Here is a 22,579-nt window from a genome sequence, read left to right as displayed (position 1 = left end):
TATATCTTTCATCATATAAGAGAAACCCTACAAGCCAGCGTGTATCGTCAGACATTCCTTTATATCTTTCATCATATAAGAGAAACCCTACAAGCCAGCGTGTATCGTCAGACATTCCTTCATATCTTTCATCATATAAGAGAAACCCTACAAGCCAGCGTATATCGTCAGACATTCCTTTATATCTTTCATCATATAAGAGAAACCCTACAAGCCAGCATGTATCGTCAGACCTTCCTTTGTGGGTAGGACAGGAAAGTGGACCGAAAGGTCAAGAAGCAAACTACCATTTAAAATCACAATCACATCCTGGTGGGAGCAGTCTATTCGGACCCAGACCGTTTCCACAAAAATGGAACACACCTATCAGTAAATGGGATGGAATTATTCCATACAGGGATTTTAAACATACTAGCAGCAGGGGGATGTGAATAGAGCTGTAGGAGAGCAAGGGTCTTTTGGGTGAACTCGAGTGGCCCTGGACCCACTCAGGTGTTGGGGCATGGGCCTGGAAGGAAGCTGCCAGCAAGCGCAAGAGTGCTTACCAGACAAGATGCAGGTCCCCAACACCCGGACCTGAAAGGCCACAATGGGGGCACTCTGTGAGCTAAGGAGGCCCAGTTCCTGTTTCCTGGTTCAAGTGTCCAAAAAGTACACAACTATGATAACGTTGCACACCTGTTGATTTGTGAAATAAGCACAGTAATCATGTTTGGTTATTGTTATGTTTAATAAAAGCCACAGACTTTTATTGCCAACACAAAAAAAATCAGTCTGCATAATTTTGTATGATGCGTAATGTATATTTTAAATGGCACAGAGAGGCTAGCTATTCTACAGCTTGTGGCACCTTGAACGCCCACACCCACCCAGCTGCCTTGCGAGTGCATGGTCTTAGGTGCGGACTGCCATTGATACTGGGGAGGTAAGGAGGGAGATGGATGGACTTGAAGAGAGGGGTCTGGAGACACTGGGTCTGGGGAGGCCACGTGAACAATGGTCCCTGTGCGGAAGACCACTTTGAAGTGTACATGGTGTTTGGCACCTTGAGAGTTCCCATCCTCCCAGCCCCCTTGCGAGTGCACGGCCACAGGGGTGAACTGCCATTGATACTGGAGCGGGGATGGATGGGCATGAGGCGAGCGCAAATGGCCCAGAAAACTGCTGAAGGGACAAAACATATGTTGATTGCTGGGGCGGGGTCTTCAAGAGGTGAGTCTGGAGACACTGGGTCTGGGGAGGCCACGTGAACAATGGTCTCTGTGCGGAAGATCCCTTCTGTACATGGTGTTTGGCAACTTTGATATTGATATTGATATTTTATTTATTTCAGAGCGCGACCAAGCAAGGGGGGGAACAGGGGAGAACAAAACAATGATCTTACTAGGCCCAGTGACATTGAGAATGTGCAATTGCATGGGAGAGGGGGAGGGGGAAAGTGCATGGGAGGGGGGGGAGTGGAAAGTGCAGAGCAAGGAGAAAACCAAGCACCAAGCAGGAATCCAGGAATCCATGTAAGGATTTTGCCGATCCATCATATTTGTCTACCACTCCACCCAGTAACACACTGTCCTTGTTAGCGGGGTCGCGAGACAAAACAAGCTGCCTTAACGCAGCATTCTCAGCCTTTAAGTTCTGTACTTCAGTTGAGAGCTCTTGCATCCCACGCATAAGGTCCTGGACTGCTTCCTCCATAGCAGTATCAGTGTCGGTCGTTGGTCGTCTCAAACTGTCGTAAATCTCCCCCCGTCTCACCTGGGATCGCTTCTTGCTCTGTTCCGTGGGAGGATTCCTCTTGTGGACGGACCGGGTCTTGTATAGGCTCGCTCGAGTCTCGTCCGGCTGCATAGCGCGTTCAGAGTTCCGGGAAGGTCGCTGTTCCAGGATGTCCAGGAAAATAGGTAGTGGTCGCTAAGAATGGGGATTCCAGGAGCAGATTAGAGGGAAGGGGTGAAGGAAGGAAGAAGGAACCAGGATCTAGGAATAGTGGATTCGCCGAACAGCACACACACGTCAAGTCACTACCTAATGATAGCGTTGAGACGCGTGGGGCCGCGGGGTGTGGCCAATTTATAGAACGTGCCGTGTGCGACGTGGAAGCTGGTGCGAGGCAAGTCGCTTGTTGCGGCCATGTTGGGAGTAACAAAGAATACAAACCCCGGCGTGATAAGGACCAGGAAGTCCAGAAGGGGCAAGTTCTATGGGTCATGACAGTGCATTGGCGTTGTGAAAAGGGGTGTAAGCAACTATTTATGTCAGTTTGAGGGGCTGGCGATCTGTAATCTTGCCGCAAGGGCACTTGAACTCAGGGTGATGTATCAACTGATAAGATTAGCACAAGATGGCTTCGCCCAAGCCGTTGTTTTTGCATGTGTAAAAGTGAGGAAAACTAAGGCAAGATGCATAGGATTTTTTTTTAAGGCCGAATACAGTATGCTTAAAAGTACATGCCGGAACGATCGGGACAGTAATATTTTTTAGCGAACCTTTAACACTTTTACCGTAATGAGGGATATTACCCCTGATGGACTCTTCAATTGTGGTGTCTTTAACACTGTTACTGTGATGAGGATGATTACTCCCGATGCACTCTTCACTCTTTCCCAGGCCCCTACCAGGTCTACTATAGCCTTCTGTTTGCTGGGGCTATGTTTCTGGTTCTTCCTGGAGTGTCAGGTTGGCTTTTTTCCTTCGACTGTTCGTCATAGTTCTCTCTCTTTCTCTCTCTCTCTCTCTCTCTGCTCCCTGCTGCGTTGCTGCGGCTCCTCCAGTCACTGGCACCACGTATCGGCGGTTTTGAAGGACCATATGGTCCACCTCCCTGAGGTCACGCCACCATCTGCCTTTCTCCAGCTTCTGCTCTGGCCTTCCACTGATGCTGGAGGTTTCCCCCGGCCTTTCCACAGCATCTTCTCAAACAAGGACTTGCTCCTTCTTCAGACTTCCTCATTCCCAGGTTTGAACTTCCCGGGGCAGACAGGCTTCACGCCAGGTTCCTTTTTCAAGGAGTCCGTCCTTGCTTTTCATATCCTTTAGCTGGGTCCTCCCCAGCAGAATACTACAGTCTTTCCTTTGTGTCCATGGAGTACTCTTCATGCCTCCCCCGGGCCACCTCTTCTCAGTACTGTCTAGAGCTGTAAAATGAGTAGTTTGCATAACTCCCTCAACCTTCCTCTTCTCAGTACTTATGGGTGATGACTCAATATTACTTTGTATGTTCCATTCATTCTTCCTCGTCTTGGTGGAGTCAAATCTTAAACGAGGTAAAGAGGGAACAATACAGTAACAAACAGTAGTGCTCTCATGTTGGTTCTCTAGGGACGTTAGGGTTTGCATGGTCTCAAGCGTAGAAGAGGTCAGTGAGTGCCTTCATGGAACGGGAGTACTTATCCCTATTAGGGGATTTTCTCCCTGTGAGATGATCCTGCTTTCTGCCACCCCTAAGGGACATATTGGGTCATGGACTCACCTCTCCAGCCTCACAGGGAAGGGCTCCCCTCTGGGGAGAAGCAAAGAGATCCTGTGAATCGTCACAGGTGTCACTGTGCAAATCATTACCAGACTTAGCATAACCATCTGTCTCTGGGCAGAATGTCATCCCCCAGCCTCACCCAACCCAAGGAAAGAGAATGCTCATGCACACCTCTCACTGGACCCCATCCTGTCTGAGCAAATCTGCTCATAAATGGGATATACATCGGTGCTCGTGATGTCGTCAAGTGCCAACTGTCAACTGAAGAGACAATGCTCCAGATAGAGAGACCCTTGGCATGGGGAGTGGGATCCGTCTTCTTCAGAACGTACTCTTGGTGTTCCCTCTCATCCACATGATTCCTCACGTCCTTTTAAAGACTCAGAGGTAGATGGTATGGGTCCTTTTGATAATTCCATTCCGGTAACAGAAACCATGGTTTCCTCTTTTGTTGAGATCACCATCACAGTGTCTCTGGACCTTACCAACAGTTCCATCCTCTCTTCAGTGTAAGTTTATGTTTATGTGTATGTTTATTAGGTTTATATAGCGCTAAGTGAGCAAAGATCGTTAATGGCTAAGGGTATGTCACCCTCTAGGGTCCACTGTGTGAAAAATGCAGCTGTAAAATCGTTTTGAGGTAACTGGGGGGATTAAGTACAGAGGCGTAGCCACGATCGTCTTGCAAGTGGGGCCTGAAGCTAATGTAGTTGAGCCCACCACAGTGACATGAACGCCGCAAATGCCCACACAGCGCTGCTGAGTGGAGATTTATAGATTTTCGGTGGGCCTTGCCTGCTCAGGCCTTACCCTGTCTACGCCTCTGATTAAGTATCAAGGCCAACAAGTGCCCTTCATTGGCTGGGGGTTAAAGAATGGATTCATTTTAAGCTATCCTTGCTGTGGTCTAGACAACATGGCCTCTTCCCATGTAGTGGATATATTATCTACTTATGTGTCACTACTGCCTTTACGCAGCTCTGGCCAAAGGCGCCTGTTTATTTCGACCCCCAAAACTGAGTACTAAGAAGGGCAGAAGGTTTGGAATCCAAACAACAGAAGGTTGGCACATGTTTCCATGGTCACTCTTTGCTACATCTATGTGTCCAGCTTCAGGGCAGAGTTAAAAACGCTCCTTTTCCAATAGGTGCCCATCAGACCAGCCTGTAGGTATTGCGCACTTTGAGCATGCATTGAATATGCATACTGTGGTGGGTCGGAAGAAGGAGACGTACATGTGGAAGGCATCATTCTACATATTGAATAAAACGTCTAAGTAGAAGGCCTAGCTTTCCCGTTTACTAGAGGGAACACCCTAAATATCATAAGATTCTAAAGTTGCTCGTCAGTTGCCAGGAAGTCCAAGTAAAATGTCCTGCGTCCTGTGTCCTGCGTCCAAAATAACCCTAATTGACCCTACCACTATGTTTAACTAACTTAAATCGACCAAGGGAATGCCTTGTCTTCGCCTGGTCTCTCCAGTTCCTTTAATAGTCTCATATCTATGGGTTTTCTCTGTGGTACAAATATTTCTTGATATCATCTTCATGGATAGTCTCTGAGATCAAATCTTGTAGCTCTTCAAAAATACTCTTATTTTTCAAACTCTCATACTCTCTGCGGTCCTATGTTTAAGGTTTATTCCTCTCAGACATTTCCTCACACTGTGGTTATCTCTTATATATTTTTCTCAGTCTTCCTCGCCAGGATTTCCTGAGCTGAGTTTCTCTTGTCCCCTCTTTAAGCTTCCCTTCTCATAACTTCTCTGTCTCTTTTGTTAGCTTATTCATTTAGGGGTTTCATATGCTGTCTCTCATGATATGATTCTGTGGTAAACATCCTCCAGTCTTGAACTTGAAAGGACGGTTGTGTCTTCCCTTCCTCCCAGGGAAATTGCTTCCAGCCTCTGTTTGTTCCTCACTTGGGTTGCTTAACCCCCTCTTATCTGAATGTTTCGCTTCTTAATTTACTTGGTTTTCTGCTCAATATCTCGTCATGTGGACGGTGACGGGTTTTTACCTTCATATAATAACCCTCGTCCTTGGCCGGGTTATTTGCTACTTGCTTACAACTCCACTTATACAGTCTTGGCTCTATGTTCTCGTCTTGGATGAATTTCCCTCCTCATACAAGGGCCCCCTTCCCTGCCAGGGTTATTTGTTATTTGTTTACAACTCCAATTACACAATTTTACTTCTACTTTCTCATCCTCAGAACTGGGACGAGTTTCTATAATGATGCACCGGCAGCCCCATCTTTTCCCCGTTCCCCCGGTGCCTCTACCTCTGCTGAAGGGCTCACCTCTTGCTCGGATTGTTTTTCTATTCTTCTTGCTTCTTGGGACCCTATTCTCGGGTCCTCGTGGGGTTCCTGTTCCGCACAGCTACTGGGATTAGAAGTGGCACACGCTTTGCTATCTCAGCATCATTCTTCAGGCATCCTGCTCACTTTTCTTGTGGTCACGCCACGGTGTGTTAGTTTCTCCTTCATTCCTCACAATGCTCTCCTCGCATCTGCATATGCCAGGCCTCTGACGTCTTGTATTGGCGTTCTCTGCCTCGTTGAAAGCTGCAGGCTCTGCGGCTTGCAGTTGCTCCACCTCCACAAGGCATAATGATGTCAGGGGGCCTCCACTGCACACAAGGCTCTCCTTTTCTTACACAGTTGGGTTTCTTCTTGCATCGCCTTCAGCGAAAGATAAAGATGCCACATTATTTACTTTAGCAGCAGTGCCATGTATGCAGCTACAGTAGTTGGCCTGGGGAGTTCCTCATAGGAACAGGAGCCCTTGTTCCCAAAGGGGAAGACTCTCCGAAGGGGGGTCCCACTTATCTCGAACCCAAACCTGACTCCAAAAACCTTTACAGGATGGACATCATTAATTACTGTTACTCCTTTCAGGAGGCACTTTGAACTTCAGGCTGATGACTACCCATTCCTTAAAGTAATTCCCCCTGGCATTGTGAACCGTGAAACTAAAGCCAAGAAAGGCCAGGGGAAGGAAGTCATTCCCCCTGGCATTGTGAACCGTGAAACTACAGCCAAGAAAGACCAAGGGAAGGAAGTCATTCTCCCTGGTGTTGTGAACTGTGAAACTAAAGCCAAGAAAGGCCAAGGGAAGGAAGTCATTCCCCCTGGCATTGTGAACCGTGAAACTAAAGCCAAGAAAGGCCAGGGGAAGGGACTCATTCTCCCTGGTGTTGTGAACTGTGAAACTAAAGCCAAGAAAGGCCAAGGGAAGGAAGTCATTCCCCCTGGCATTGTGAACCATGAAAGTAAAGCCAAGAAAGGCCAGGGGAAGAGACTCATTCCCCCTGGTGTTGTGAACTGTGAAACTAAAGCCAAGAAAGACCAAGGGAAGGAAGTCATTCCCCCTGGCATTGTGAACCGTGAAAGTAAAGCCAAGAAAGGCCAGGGGAAGAGACTCATTCCCCCTGGTGTTGTGAACTGTGAAACTAAAGCCAAGAAAGGCCAAGGGAAGGAAGTCATTCCCCCTGGCATTGTGAACCGTGAAAGTAAAACCAAGAAAGGCCAGGGGAAGAGACTCATTCTCCCTGGTGTTGTGAACTGTGAAACTAAAGCCAAGAAAGGCCAATGGAAGGAAGTCATTCCCCCTGGCATTGTGAACCGTGAAAGTAAAACCAAGAAAGGCCAGGGGAAGAGACTCATTCTCCCTGGTGTTGTGAACTGTGAAACTAAAGCCAAGCAAGGCCAAGGGAGGGAAGTCATTCCCCCTGGCATTGTGAACCGTGAAAGTAAAACCAAGAAAGGCCAGGGGAAGAGACTCATTCTCCCTGGTGTTGTGAACTGTGAAACTAAAGCCAAGCAAGGCCAAGGGAAGGAAGTCATTCCCCCTGGCATTGTGAACCGTGAAAGTAAAACCAAGAAAGGCCAGGGGAAGAGACTCATTCTCCCCGGTATTGTGAACTGTGAAACTAAAGCCAAGAAAGGCCAAGGGAAGGAAGTCATTCCCCCTGGCATTGTGAACCGTGAAAGTAAAGCCAAGAAAGGCCAGGGGAAGAGACTCATTCCCCCTGGTGTTGTGAACTGTGAAACTAAAGCCAAGAAAGGCCAAAGGAAGGAAGTCATTCCCCCTGGCATTGTGAACCGTGAAACTAAAGCCAAGAAAGGCCAGGGAAAGGGACTCATTCCCCCTGGTGTTGTGAACTGTGAAACTAAAGCCAAGAAAGGCCAAGGGAAGGAAGTCATTCCCCCTGGCATTGTGAACCGTGAAAGTAAAGCCAAGAAAGGCCAGGGGAAGAGACTCATTCCCCCTGGTGTTGTGAACTGTGAAACTAAAGCCAAGAAAGGCCAAGGGAAGGAAGTCATTCCCCCTGGCATTGTGAACCGTGAAAGTAAAACCAAGAAAGGCCAGGGGAAGAGACTCATTCTCCCTGGTGTTGTGAACTGTGAAACTAAAGCCAAGAAAGGCCAAGGGAAGGAAGTCATTCCCCCTGGCATTGTGAACCGTGAAAGTAAAACCAAGAAAGGCCAGGGGAAGAGACTCATTCTCCCTGGTATTGTGAACTGTGAAACTAAAGCCAAGAAAGGCCAAGGGAAGGAAGTCATTCCCCCTGGCATTGTGAACCGTGAAAGTAAAGCCAAGAAAGGCCAGGGGAAGAGACTCATTCCCCCTGGTGTTGTGAACTGTGAAACTAAAGCCAAGAAAGGCCAAGGGAAGGAAGTCATTCCCCCTGGCATTGTGAACCGTGAAACTAAAGCCAAGAAAGGCCAGGGAAAGGGACTCATTCCCCCTGGTGTTGTGAACTGTGAAACTAAAGCCAAGAAAGGCCAAGGGAAGGAAGTCATTCCCCCTGGCATTGTGAACCGTGAAAGTAAAACCAAGAAAGGCCAGGGGAAGGGACTCATTCTCCCTGGTGTTGTGAACTGTGAAACTAAAGCGAAGAAAGGCCAAGGGAAGGAAGTCATTCCCCCTGGCATTGTGAACCGTGAGACTAAAGCCAAGAAAGGCCAGGGGAAGAGACTCATTCTCCCTGGTGTTGTGAACTGTGAAACTAAAGCCAAGAAAGGCCAAGGGAAGGAAGTCATTCCCCCTGGCATTGTGAACCGTGAAAGTAAAGCCAAGAAAGGCCAGGGGAAGGGACTCATTCCCCCTGGTGTTGTGAACCATTGTGAACCGTGAAAGTAAAGCCAAGAAAGGCCAGGGGAAGGGACTCATTCCCCCTGGTGTTGTGAACTGTGAAAGTAGAAACCAAGAGAGTGCGAGAAGAAAGCCAAAGAGGGTCAGAGGAAGGGAGTCATTCCCCTGGCATTGTGAAATCGGAAAACCAGGTGAAGCGAGATTCCACGTGAAGGGAGTCATTCCCCCTGGCTTTGTATGAGGAAAAACACTGAGAGCCCGACACCTGGCGAAGGGAGGCCTTCTCCAGGAACCCAATAGTGAAGAAGCAACTATGGGCAATAAGGAAAGTTGATGCTTGAACTGGAACTTTACCTTTTGAGAGTGAATTGAGAACTTTACTGCATTTTTGGCATTACAACCAGGAATTTTGTTTTGTACCTTGGAAAGAGATTGAGACCTCGGGAAGGGAGTCATTCCTTCAAGTAAAGATCCCACCTAAAAACTGGAACTGTGATCCGCTGCCGAGAAGAAGGGAGCCTTTCTTCTGGACTAAGAAGATCCACTGCCTCCTTAATTTAGTTATAAGTGTAAGGGACATAAGTAGGTTCTTTGACACAGGACAGTGGACTCTTAATTTACACGGACATCCTGGCAAATCCATTAGCACTTTTAGTTGAGGTAGGGAAACCACTCTCAGAGTTAAAGTAAAGTGTTCTCTTTATTTTCATTGCAAATAAACATGTATGCCAACAACCATGCCACCTGTGCGCCAGCCTCCTCCTTCGACACCTGTACAATATTCTTAAGCAATATATATTTTCATTATCATAAATAGTGCCAGTTTACTCAGCGCCCCAGAAATGGGAATTGATGTCAAGAATGAGTAAGGCATTAAGCCTGACGCTTGATTGTCACCAAGAAACAGATGCTACATGTGTTTTTCTTACTGTTTTTACTGAAGCCATAACTGCACATATAATAAATTGCAAACCCACACAAAGTGTATGTACGTTTATGTCATATAACGTAGCAAGTGTTGATGTTTGACAAGGTCTTGGTCCTATTATGATATAGTACCCTTAATATGCTACAACACACATGAAACTGATTAAATTCGTTATCCAAATCCATTCATTAACATAAATGAAAATATGGAAAACTATACAGCAAACGCAAAGCTTGCTGTTCAGTAACTAAAAAAACATCAGCATTGGCGATGATGGACAGGTCAGTCAATACATTGTTCGCTTTTTGTAGGTCACCTAACAAAAAGACCAATTTTTATCGCCGATTTTAGGCGGCCTGTAAAAAACAAAACAGTATTTCTAACAGTTCTAATAAAGAGAGCCATGAAGATATTGTGGACTTCTAGTCGAGCTTGCCAAGCAATCATGGAAAGAGGGTTCTCCTGCTATGAGCACCGGGAGCCTTATCTCTGGTAGGGGTGCTATTTCTCTGCCGCGACTTCAAGGTAAATGGGAAACTGCTGCTCAGGTGAAGGTTAGGCTAAGGTCGGCAAGGAATCATTGAAAGTCATGTCACACTGTTGTCAGTGTAGTCATCTTTTAGTCCGCCATCTCAACAGGTTGTGCCTTTTTTTGCACTACCTTTGTGAATGTGTATGATTTTGTATTTCCAGGCACTTCAATTTCAAAGATAGAACCCCCCCACCCCCTAGATCAGGTGATCAATCATCTTCTGTAGTGTTCATCGGGGGTGCAACGAAACCTACGTTTTGGGGGCCTAACTAGTGATGGGAGGGGCCACTTTCTAAACTGAGCATGGCAAACATGGAGGCTCCACTCCCTCTGTTCAACCCCAAGGGGTGTCTGGCATGGGGCCCGCGTATGAAATGGTAGCAGACCAGCATTATACGGCATCTATGTGATCACCGCGCCACCTATAATGTCGACGATTAAATTGCTGACTCCCATTATGGAGCGGTGATCGCATCGATCACTGTGCCCTGCATCCCCATAACCGCCGCCCCCATTACACACTTACCTGATTGCCGGCACACCGTGAAGTGTGCCGCTGTGTATCCCCCGACCCTGCGGCGTCAGTTCTCGCCCACTAGCGTGGGTCTGAACTGGCGTCGCAGGGTCCTTTTATCTTTTTCTTTTTTTTAATTGTCCCCGCTATCATCTATTTGAAGCGGGGGACCCCCCCACAAACCCCGACCCCCCCACTACACCGACAAAGCAGAGTGGGGGACACTCACTCAACCCCTGCTCCCAATAGTCGGTGTAGTGGGGGTCGGCATGTTATTATTGTGCAAAGGCGTGGTAATTACCATGTCGCAATGTTTGCAGCAACGTTTTCGTAATATTCACATTACACACAGGCGCACACGCAATTACACATTCATTCACTTAAACATCCCATTCACTATACACTCACTCATTTACAGGCGCGCCCAGCCTCCCATACATCATACACTCATTCACACACACTCATTATGAGATCAAACACGGCACCCTTTAAGACTGCTACTTCCACAAAAGGCTTCCCTCACCTCATTGGCTAACAAAAATCAAACGCACACATCAGCCCCTGCCCCTCAGATGTGGAAGAGCGTGTTAGCCAATGAGGTGAGGGAAGCCTTTCTTGAAACCAGCAGTGTGAAAGTGTTGCTGCGTGTGTGAGAATACTGTTTGTGGATCCACCAAACCATGTACAAGAAAGGCTCAGGGGGTGCAAGGACATGCTCCGATCAATAGATTTCAACGCAGCGCCACAGAAAACAGGCATGGCGCAAGAACTGCTAGATGGGCAAATATTTCGCCAGGATTCACTGCTGGGCCTCACAATGGTGGGTGCGGACAACTCCTCTTAGCTCATGCCAGTTGTTGGGGGTCGCCGGCCATGGTCATCCGGCGGGCGCCCCTGGGCGCTATCTCTGCTAGCGCCGTGCAGTCCCACTATGTGTGGGGGTGGGGGCCTGCCGTGGATGTCCGGCATGGCCCCGGGTGCCATGGGCCTCGGCACCCTGGCGTGGGGTCACAGCCTGCCAGGCCTCTGACTGAGTGGACCTCGGCTGCCATCCTGGCAGACGGGTCCCTCAGTGTCTGGGCGTGCAGGCCTGTGCCTCCACGTGTAGGCCTGTGGCCTACATGGATAATGAGACACGGACTCAGTCGTTCCTCTTTGGGAGTCTGCAGCCGCTCTGTTTCACGTGCCTGCAAGAGCTCCTTTTATTACCTTGGGCCATGACACCGTCATGGCCCATCTTAAAGGGGAAATACACATGGGAGGGACACATCCCCTTAAAGGGGCAATACAGTTGGGAGGGTCCCACCTAACACTCCTCCTTTTTCATAACGAACAAACAAACGTTGCTATACCACACATGCGTCCCACCCGTTTCAGAACAACAAACTACTTATCACTACAAACTTACAGGATAGACCAACCACGAGATATGCCACGGACCCATAGATAGCTAACTCCAACAGTTACAAACATAACATATACTAACCCATTTCTAAACACACTCAATAGATGACCGTCATGGGCAGTGAGCTGCCAGAGGAATATAGGCAGCTCTCCCACAGTTTGCAAAACCCTTTATTAACCTGGGGTTCGGTACGGCCACTACACAAACACCTCATGACTGCGGGATCACAGTCTCACCTTATTATTCTTTACTCAGACCACTTAACACATGTGGTTACTATGCAGGTTCACAGCATCAAAACACACCGGATTACTGAGTCCTCTTTAAACAACTGCAGGGCAGCAGGAGACCAGTTCATCTTCCATCAGCGCCCGTTTAGGGGTCACTCCCCGAGTCCAGGCCCATGGATGGTACAGTTCACGGCCGGCAAGGCCACACCTGGCGGGTACCAGGGGCCACATCGGCATCGTCTCCTGATGTTCAGAGCCGGGCAGCGAGACGCAGGTGTCAGGGCGTCTAGGCTACTCCCTGTGCTGTGGGTCGGGCACGGGTGACAGGACATCACTCACCCCTTCTGTGTGATGCTCCCCCAGTCAGGAGTGTCTCTTTCCTCCAGGGCCGCAGGAGGGCGCACGAGCACTCAGGATGAGCCGCAACCCATACCCTGTCCGCTGCACCACTTCCGGGTGGTGGTTTGGTCGGACACCATTTGTTGGCTGAGATCGGGGGCTGGCAGTACTTCCCCCAAGGCCACGCTGGACTAGCCTTGTGACGACATGGCATGTGGGGCGACAACCGTGGCAGGCAGTTGAGGACCCTTTTGTGGCTCGGTGCCAAAGCCACCTGTGGGACAGGCAGGGTGGCTGTGGCGGTCCAGTATTGGGGTTGCCTGCTGCTTAGGTCTCTCCACAGCAGTGGGGGCGTCCTCGGGTTACCAGATGGTGCAGAGCACCCGTGGTCCAGTGCTTGGGGCCTTCACAATTGACCAGTCCTGCGCATGCAGCATCTCTTATGGTGACCCATTGCTGCCTTCAGTGTGCAGAGTCCGTCCTTTCCCTTATTCCGACCCGGAGGCCCGGCACATCAATGTCCCTTTCAGTTCCGGTGGAACGGGCAGCGTCTTGCTTCCTGGTCCAGATGACCAGGGCTCCTCAATGTCCCTGTGCTAACATAGACCACTCTTCAGTTGGAGTGGCAGGGCTCCTTCTCTGCCACCCATGCTTGGGGAGTATAGGGGGGAAAAGCTGCATGCCTCGGTGTAGATGTGGGAATAGGGAGTCACAACAGACGTGAAGCAGTCGACAGTCGATTGGCGCGTGATAGCTTCTGACCACTTAGGTTTTCACACTCCGAAACCAACATCTGAGTGCCCATGTGCATTGGCAACGGAAGGTTGTTTCTCCTTTGCTTTTGGAGCTACCCACAGTATCTGGCAACAACTGAACCAGCCCCCCCTAGATGTCCTCGTGACACCAGTCCCCTTACTGATGTGCTAGGGCTTTCAACGACCACCTCTTATTAGCTGCGGCATAGATATGCTGGGGCAAAAGCACAGTCTTTGTCCCTGAACCCTGAAGTGGCAAACCGAAAAGTGTCCCATCATGCAGCGACCTGCTTTCATGCCGTGGGATATGCTTGAGGGAGCCCCAGTGGAGAGCGCTTCAGCTCAGTTGGCAGACGTGGGTGGCCCACGGTCTACCACAGCAGGAACTCAGTGTTGCCAATCCAGCCCACAAGGGAGGGTGCTTTGGTGGGATGTCTGGCACCAACTGCCCATTTAGGACTCCTCCAGCCCCTCTGAGCCTTGACACGTTTGTAGAGAGCTGCGCGCCTCCAGGATGCGGCAGAGCGTGCCAGCTGGACCAGCTATTGGCAGCATTTATTTATTTATTTATTTATTTACGCTACAGCCGGGGCTCCTTCTGTTTGATGCACACACCGCTTACTGTCCTTTAAGACTTCACTGCACAGGCAGCCAGTAGACCGGGAGTGTCGGCACCGCAGGGTGCACGCTTGGGGCCAGTTGTTTTTCTGTTCTTTTGAGATTTGCTCCCAAGTTCACAGCAGGAGACGAATGACGAAGGCACTGTTGGGCTGGCGTTACACTGACCTTGCAGATAGTTTTGTTTCTTAGTAGTGACCATCCGAATACTCATCTGACTAGCAATGTGACATGCGTTGGTGCTGGTGGATTGCCCTTTTCGATCCTTCTTTGCCTCTGTTGTGACCCATGGCACTTCATTGTTCTGCGCTGGTGGGGCTCAGGATAACTGTGAGGGCCATGTGCTTCTGTTCGCATAGCGCCAACCACCTTCCTGCGGCGCAGCTCTCCCGCATGGTGGGACCTTGCACAGCTGAGCACAGAGGGCCGTGCAGGCAATACGGCCTCCGGGTGTCCCAGCTGGGTATTCCTCTCTCTTCTTGGACAGGCTCCCTTTTGATGCAAAGGTAATCCATCGCCCTGTTTTCACTCCGGTTTGGAGCACCGTTTTCTTTTTTTTTTTTTTTTTTCTTTTCACTGGCGGCTGCCCAGGACATAATTCTCTCCCCTGGGGCAGCACGACTTCTTCCCCATCGGGAGGTCAGTCAGTTCTTGTGGGCCTCTCCCCCATTTACTTTCTGGCAGGCTTCTGGCTTGGGGCTTGCAGGGGCGAGCACCCACCTCTTTCTCTCCTGGGCGGGACCAGTGCGCACACGCGCCGATCGCTGTTTTCGGCAGGAGGCGTCACTTTTTTTTTTTTTTTTATTTATTTATTTTTTTTAAAAACCCGCTGGGGAAAACTTCAGGCCGACCCTCCCCTGGCCGCCCGAGTAATCTCTTCACAGAGGACCGCGGCCAGGGAGAGTCGGCCAGCAGGGTTCGGTCTTCCCTTTGTTCTCGCGGCTGCGGCCGCTCCATGTGTTCTTGCGGCTGCACCACATTCTTCCCTGTCGCGGAAAGGGAATCGGGCACTCAGGGGTGATGGGCACTCCCCGCCCTCTCTTCTAGCGTCGGGTGTCACATACCCAGGGTGCGGAACACCGCACAGGCAACGCCGCCTCTGGTGGGGTGGGGACGGGTGTTCCACAGCTTTCACGTGAGAGAGACCGCCCCTCCTCTTCTTCATCCTCGCAAGGCCAGGTCAGCGCACCCGCGCTCCGCGGCGGATGTCGTTGGGGGGGAGGGGGCCTCACCCTCTCCCCGCAGGAACCTCCTTTTCTTCGCGGCAGCCGCCGCTCTCGTTCTTCTCTTTGCGGCGGAACGCCGCGGGGTGTGTGTGCCCCACCGCAGGGCAGCCCGGGCCCACATCGCGAGGCTGTGGCGGTGAGGCGCAGGCCACGCTGGACCCGCGGTGGGGTCTGACGCTCCTCTTTCCCCCTCCACCACTTGCCACTCGCCATTGTTGGGGGTCGCCGGCCATGGTCATCCGGCGGGCGCCCCTGGGCGCTATCTCTGCTAGCGCCGTGCAGTCCCACTATGTGTGGGGGTGGGGGCCTGCCGTGGATGTCCGGCATGACCCCGGGTGCCATGGGCCTTGGCACCCTGGCGTGGGGTCACAGCCTGCCAGGCCTCTGACTGAGTGGACCTCGGCTGCCATCCTGGCAGACGGGTCCCTCAGTGTCTGGGCGTGCAGGCCTGTGCCTCCACGTGTAGGCCTGTGGCCTACATGGATAATGAGACACGGACTCAGTCGTTCCTCTTTGGGAGTCTGCAGCCGCTCTGTTTCACGTGCCTGCAAGAGCTCCTTTTATTACCTTGGGCCATGACACCATCATGGCCCATCTTAAAGGGGAAATACACATGGGAGGGACACATCCCCTTAAAGGGGCAATACAGTTGGGAGGGTCCCACCTAACACCAGTGTGACTGCCCCTCCCTCGGGTGGCGTCACTCGTTTCTGCATGCGGACAACTCCTCTTAGCTCATGCCAGTGTGACTGCCCCTCCCTAGGGTGGCGTCACTCGTTTCTGCATGCGGACAACTCCTCTTAGCTCATGCCACTGTGACTGCCCCTCCCTCGGGTGGCGTCACTCGTTTCTGCATGCGGACAACTCCTCTTAGCTCATGCCAGTGTGACTGCCCCTCCCTCGGGTGGCGTCACTCGTTTCTGCATGCGGACAACTCCTCTTAGCTCATGCCAGTGTGACTGCCCCTCCCTCAGGTGGCGTCACTCGTTTCTGCATGCGGACAACTCCTCTTAGCTCATGCCAGTGTGACTGCCCCTCCATCAGGTGGCGTCACTCGTTTCTGCATCGCAGATACACAATTGGATGCTGTTCCACACCCTGCTCTTGCAGAGCGGGAATGCAAGTGACTTGACCTTTGTGTGGAATCTGCGAACGTTCAGGATTTGAGGGGGGACCAAGGAGGAGAGAAGGAGAAACGCTACAACTTGGGGGGGGGGCGGCAGGTGACTTGTTTTTTGATGGTGTCGGGACTGGAGTTTCCAATCTTGTCGTCTGCCCACTTGTTCTGTCTGGGCTTGTTCCAGGGTCTTCCTGCCCACTGGCATTTGCTCCAGGGTCCTCCTGCCCACTGGCATTTGTTCCAGGGTCCTCCTGTCCACTGGCATTTGCTCCAGGGTCCTCCTGCCCACTGGCATTTTCTCCAGGGTCTTCCTGCCCACTGGCATTTGTTCCAGGGTCCTTCTGCCCACTGGCATTTGCTCCAGGGTCTTCCTGCCCACTGGCATTTGCTCCAGGGTCCTCCTGCCCACTGGCATTTGCTCCATGGTCCTCCTGCCCACTGGCATTTGCTCCAGGGTCCTCCTGCCCACTGGCATTTGCTCCAGGGTCTTCCTGCCCACTGGCATTTGCTCCAGGGTCTTCCTGCCCACTGGCATTTGTTCCAGGGTCCTTCTGCCCACTGGCATTTGCTCCAGGGTCTTCCTGCCCACTGGCATTTGCTCCAGGGTCCTCCTGCCCACTGGCATTTGCTCCAGGGTCCTCCTGCCCACTGGCATTTGCTCCATGGTCCTCCTGCCCACTGGCATTTGCTCCAGGGTCTTCTGTTGTCACAAGTTTCCATTTTCTTCAATATGATTTGCAGAAAGTGGCACAAGGATAGAATCAGACTCTGCTGTGTGCCCCACAGTAGTGGGATCTAAGAAAGCTCTGTCAGCACCACAGTCCCCATTGGGCGAGTTCCATCCTCACCCAGGGCTGAACAGTCCAGCCCCAAGTTCTAGAGTCTCCCCGAGTATAGTCCCATTTGCTTGTGCCTTCCAGCATTGGGAGCTGGTTAAGGCGAAGCGCGGCTTTACATGTCGCACAATAGGGCCAGGAAAGACAGAGACGTATTTAGAAACGTCTTCCCTTTTGGTGTTGAATTTCACGCATTTTCTGTAAAGTGTATGCGTGCGCAATGCATCCCTAGTTTCCGCCCCGCCCTACCTGAAAGGTTTTCTTTTGGTTAAAGACATGTTAGTTCTCAGCTCTTCCCTTGAGGAGCCAATACATTGAGAATGTTCAACATCTGCTGTTTAAACCTCGTAATAGTGAAGCCTGAATTCCGTGTCTGGTTTGTCACCCAACTCTGGTACAGGGTGTTGGGCGGCGGGTTCAAAAGCTGGCCAAACTGTGCCATGTTCCTCGACAAGGCTCTCACTGCTCGGGGGTCAGGCCAAACTCGTGTCTCATTATAGCATTTGGGAGTGACTTTGCCAACCCAACAGTTCTTTTCCAGAACACACCCTGCATGGTGTTGAGATAAGGGTCTGCATCAACCGGGGAAATATCCAGGCGCAGTAGAGCAGGGTTGGCTCCACCTTTAGCATATAAAGGGACAGGAGGGGGCTCAAGGAGAAGCGACACAGCTGCGAATCAATCCACTTCATTTTGATTAGCAGCGGGACAAACTTCTTTTTTAGGGAGAGTTTCCAACCCCCTTTAGAGCACTCATTGGAAACCTCATAACTCGTGTATCTCAGCGTTTCCACTCTCACCAAGGGCTTTTCCCTGACTCTCCAATTAAAAGTTTCTTGGCTCTTTTTTGTTGTGAAAACAATTACGGACTTCTGTCCGTTTATTTTAAGGTTGTTCTCTAGGCGCATAGTTAAAAAAAAAGATCCATAGGCGTACGATCAAATAATACTATATTGTCTGCAAAGGCGATCCAGTGCAGTGTTACCGTGGCCAATTTTACAGGGTTAGTTGTACCCCCTCCCAGATTTGATTTCTAGCCGCTTTATAAAGGTTAAATAAGGTTGACGCAGCAACACATCCCTGTCGTAGTCCCACAAAGGTGGGTATCAAATCCGTCAGGGCACGCTCCCCATTCGACCTTACCCTCAGTGTCATATCCGTGTGGAGCATTTTTGGCTCTTACTTCCCTCAGCACTAAGGTCGTAAAAATCTTGCTTGATGAGTCCAAAAGAGCAATCGGTCTGTAATTTCTTGAGTCACCTTGTTTGTAGATAGGGATAATACGAGACTGTCTCCATGGGCCTCATTAAGAGCATGGCGGTAGCTGTGCCTGACCGCCATGCTCGCTACCGGCCCCGCCACCCACGCTTGGGCAATAACTGGCCCATTCCGAGTTGAATGAGCCGGTAATTGCCCATTCGCGGGTGGCGGTAATGCCGGGCTCCCGATCCCCATTGTGCCCTATAGGGCAGAATGGGGGTGGGGAGCATGGTGGCACCGGCACGTTGATAACGGTACCGGTGTAACCATGAGTTCCGCTCGTGGGTGCCGCACAGCCCGCCAAGTAAGTATGAACGGTGCCGCTGCCTTACCGGCACTGTTCATACCGTCACCGCCAGGGTCCTAATGAGGCCCCATGTCTCTGGAACCCTGCGTGTAATGGATATATTTCCTTGCTTAACGTCCTCGGAGCACTGCAGACCACGTGATTCCACAAAAGTGCCTTCATCTGACCCACCCTCCCTGTCCCCTCCTACACTCCCTCCAATAGATTGTTGTAGAACCACACGTTTGAAAAGTAGACATTGGCTCTACTGAGGTAAACATGTTTTGGTAGAAAGGTAGAGAGAAAAAAACAAGAACTCCAACAGGTCGCACCTGTGACGCATTTGGGTGTTTTCCCCAGCAGGGGATGTCACTCTTTGGGGGAGGGGGCGGGGATCTCACCCACAGCCGCCGAGAGTTCTCCTCAGGGCACGGCAGTGACGTGGCTCGCCCTGGGCAGGAATGCGGAAGGAGAGGCCTTGCGGAAGGATTTCATCAGACACCAGTCATTGCTTGTGCCTTATGTTCTGTTGCGATACAGCAGACGTCACACGCCAGCTCCAGCTCACCCCTCACCCGGGCCCTTAAAGACATCCATCCCCGACCTTTCCTTCCTAGGCCGCCTACATGAACGCCCCCACCCTCGCCACACGCTCACCTCAGGCCCATCCACGCTGGGCTGACGACCCCTACCCCACGCCATCCGCATAGGGTGACCCAGCATCCACCCTAGGCTAACGACTCCTGATTTCCCCCACCCTCCAAACCTGACCCCAGTCCCATCCACCCCAGGCTAACTACCCCCACCCTCCAACCCCATCACCACATACACTGACACCAGTCCCATCCACCCTAGGCTAACTACCCCTGATTACCCCCACCCTCCAAACCTGACCCCAGTCCCATCCACCCCAGGCTAACTACCCCTATCCCCCACCACATCATCACACTCTGTCTCTATCTCATCCACCCTACGCTAACTACCCCCACCCTCCAACCCCATCACCACATACACTGACCCAGTCCCATCCACCCTAGGCTAACTACCCCTGATTACCCCCACCCTCCAAACCTGACCTCAGTCCCATCCACCCCAGGCTAACTACCTCCACCCTCCAACCCCATCACCACATACACTGACCCCAGTCCCATCCACCCCAGGCTAACTACCCCTGATTACCCCCACCCTCCAAACCTGACCTCAGTCCCATCCACCCCAGGCTAACTACCTCCACCCTCCAACCCCATCACCACATACACTGACCCCAGTCCCATCCACCCCAGGCTAACTACCCCTGATTACCCCCACCCTCCACCCTAGGCTAACTACCCCTGATTACCCCCACCCTCCAACCCCATCACCACATACACTGACACCAGTCCCATCCACCCTAGACTAACCACCCCTGATTACCCCCACCCTCCAACCCCATCACCACACGCGGACCCCAGTCCCATCCACCCCAGGCTAACTACCCCTATCCCTCACCACATCACCACACCCTGTCGTTAGCCCATCATCCCTAGGCTAACTACCCCTGTCCACCCACCTCATCACCACATACACTGACCCCAGTCCCATCCACCCTAGGCTAACTACCCCCCGCTCCCCCACACAAAATGACTCCATCCTATACACTGACACCAGTCCCATCCACCCTAGGCTAACTACCCCTGATTACCCCCACCCCTAACCCCATCACCACACGTGGACCCCAGTCCCATCCACCCCAGGCTAACTACCCCTATCCCCCACCACATCACCACACCCTATCACTATCCCATCATCCCTATGCTAACTACCCACAACCTGCCCCACCCCGCCACCACACAATGCCCTCGGCCCAATCCACCATAGGCTGACTACCCCACCCCTGACCCCACCCCTGGATCAAAACAAGCACCACCCATCTCAGACTGACTACCCCCACCCCATCACCACACACTGAGCCCAGCCCCATCCACCCCGGCCTGACAACACCCCCTGCCCCCACCAGATCGCCACATACTGACCACAGCCCCATCCACCAAGGCCTGACTGCCCCACCCCATCAACACACACGGAACCCATTGACATCCACCCAGGGGTGTCTACCCCACCCCATCACCACACGCTGATCCCAGTCCCATTCACCCTGGGCAGATTACCCCACCCCCACACCATCACCACTCGCTGACCCCATTTCCATCCAGCTTAAGCTAACTACCCCTGTCCACCCACCTCATCACCACATACACTGACCCCAGTCCCATCCACCCCAGGCTGATTACCCCACCAGATCAACACATACCAACAGAAGCCCCACCCACCCCTGGCTGACTACCCCACACCTTATCACCACACACTGTCCAAGTTCCATCCACCCTGGGCTAACTACCCCCACCCTCCAACCCCATCACCACACAGTGAGCCCAGTCCCATCCACCGTGGGCTGACTACCCCTTCCCCCCACCAAATCACCACACACCCCTCCAGATGGGCACATACTTACCCCAGTCACAGCCACCCTGGGCTGACCCTCCCACCAGATGGGCACATACTTACCCCAGTCCCATTCACCAATGGCTGACTACCACTCCATACCTCACCCTCCCACCCATCAGCACAGGGACTCCAGTCCCATCCACCACGGGCTGACTACCCACCACCTCCCCACCCAATCACCACACTGGCCCCAGTCCCATACACCCCAGGCTGACTATCCTCACCTCATCACCACACACCGACCCCACTCCCATCCACCCCGGTCTGAGTACTGCCACCACCACACACTCCGTTGATCACACTCTCATCCACACTGGCTGCTCTTAAAAATCCCAGTGGCCCCTCTCTGGCCCCATTGCCCCACCCCTATCTTGCTGCAGCACATACGATCCCAAACCCACCCGTCCCATGCCCTTATGTCCAGCAACACCTCTGTCCCTCCCTGCGTCTGCCACGTTCTCCACTATGCAAAATACGTTGATAGGTAACTATGACCCCCACCCCCAAGCACTCCCCCCTCCCCAGGCAGTTAATAACGTCCAGGATTTTTATGTATGTTTTTCTTTCAAATATAAATATTTGCTCTCTCATTCTACTGGCTTTACAATATTGAAACTATATTTTAAAATCATTTTTGTCTACTTTATTAAAAAATGTGACTGTGTTTGCTTTGTCTTTTGTAGTGGTTGTTGTGGTGAATCCTGTAGAGTAATTTAAAAAAAAAACATTGAGCATTTGTAAGGTGCTTTATACAACAGAATTGTGTTTCCAAACCCCAGCCTTACGTCGCCTTCCATGTGCCCAGAGAAAGGCAGACGCTGCTTGATGCTAACCCTGGAGGTGTTATCAGGGGGAAGGATCACATGGGAGGTGACGGCTGTCAAGGGAAAGTGGTGCCTCCACCACGAGAGGTGTGGGATTCATCGTCTGAGGATGAAGATTAAATAATTCCCAAATACTTAATGGCAAACTATCAATGTACCAGTCCTCAAATCTCAGTGTTCAAAGAACCTCTTATAAAAAGCCAGTTAAACTGACTCAAGAATTAAAGAAGAAAACCTTAAGTCATCATGATTCTGTTTTTAAGGAGAAATCATCACCCTAATGTAAAATTGCAGACTCTTTCCATAAGCTCCCTTACTCTAGGAACTCTCAGTTTTATGGACAATCTGAATTAATTTAAACAAAAATGGAGCAACTTAATATTATACACTCTCCTATGGACTTCGATTCGCATAATGTAGAAGTACTGGGACGAAGAAGAGTAACTCAGAGGCAATGGTAACACAGAAGAGTGACTCTTCAAAGGTGCGGTCTAGTCATTTACAATCAGAACACATGAGCGGCATATTTAATTCCCAGGATGAGACTCGGCTATGCTGTGGAGCTGAAGCAGAGGAAGAAACAGTTCACGGCCGTGTGAGAGTCGTAGCAGAAGGAGCACAAGTCATCCGAAGTGCCGTAGCAGCCACG

This window comes from Ambystoma mexicanum, chromosome 4q (assembly GCF_040938575.1).
Source record: "Ambystoma mexicanum isolate Mex_15411 chromosome 4q, UKY_AmexF1_1, whole genome shotgun sequence".
In the NCBI taxonomy this organism is placed as follows: Eukaryota; Metazoa; Chordata; class Amphibia; order Caudata; family Ambystomatidae; genus Ambystoma; species Ambystoma mexicanum.
This window is presented reverse-complemented; position numbering follows the sequence as displayed.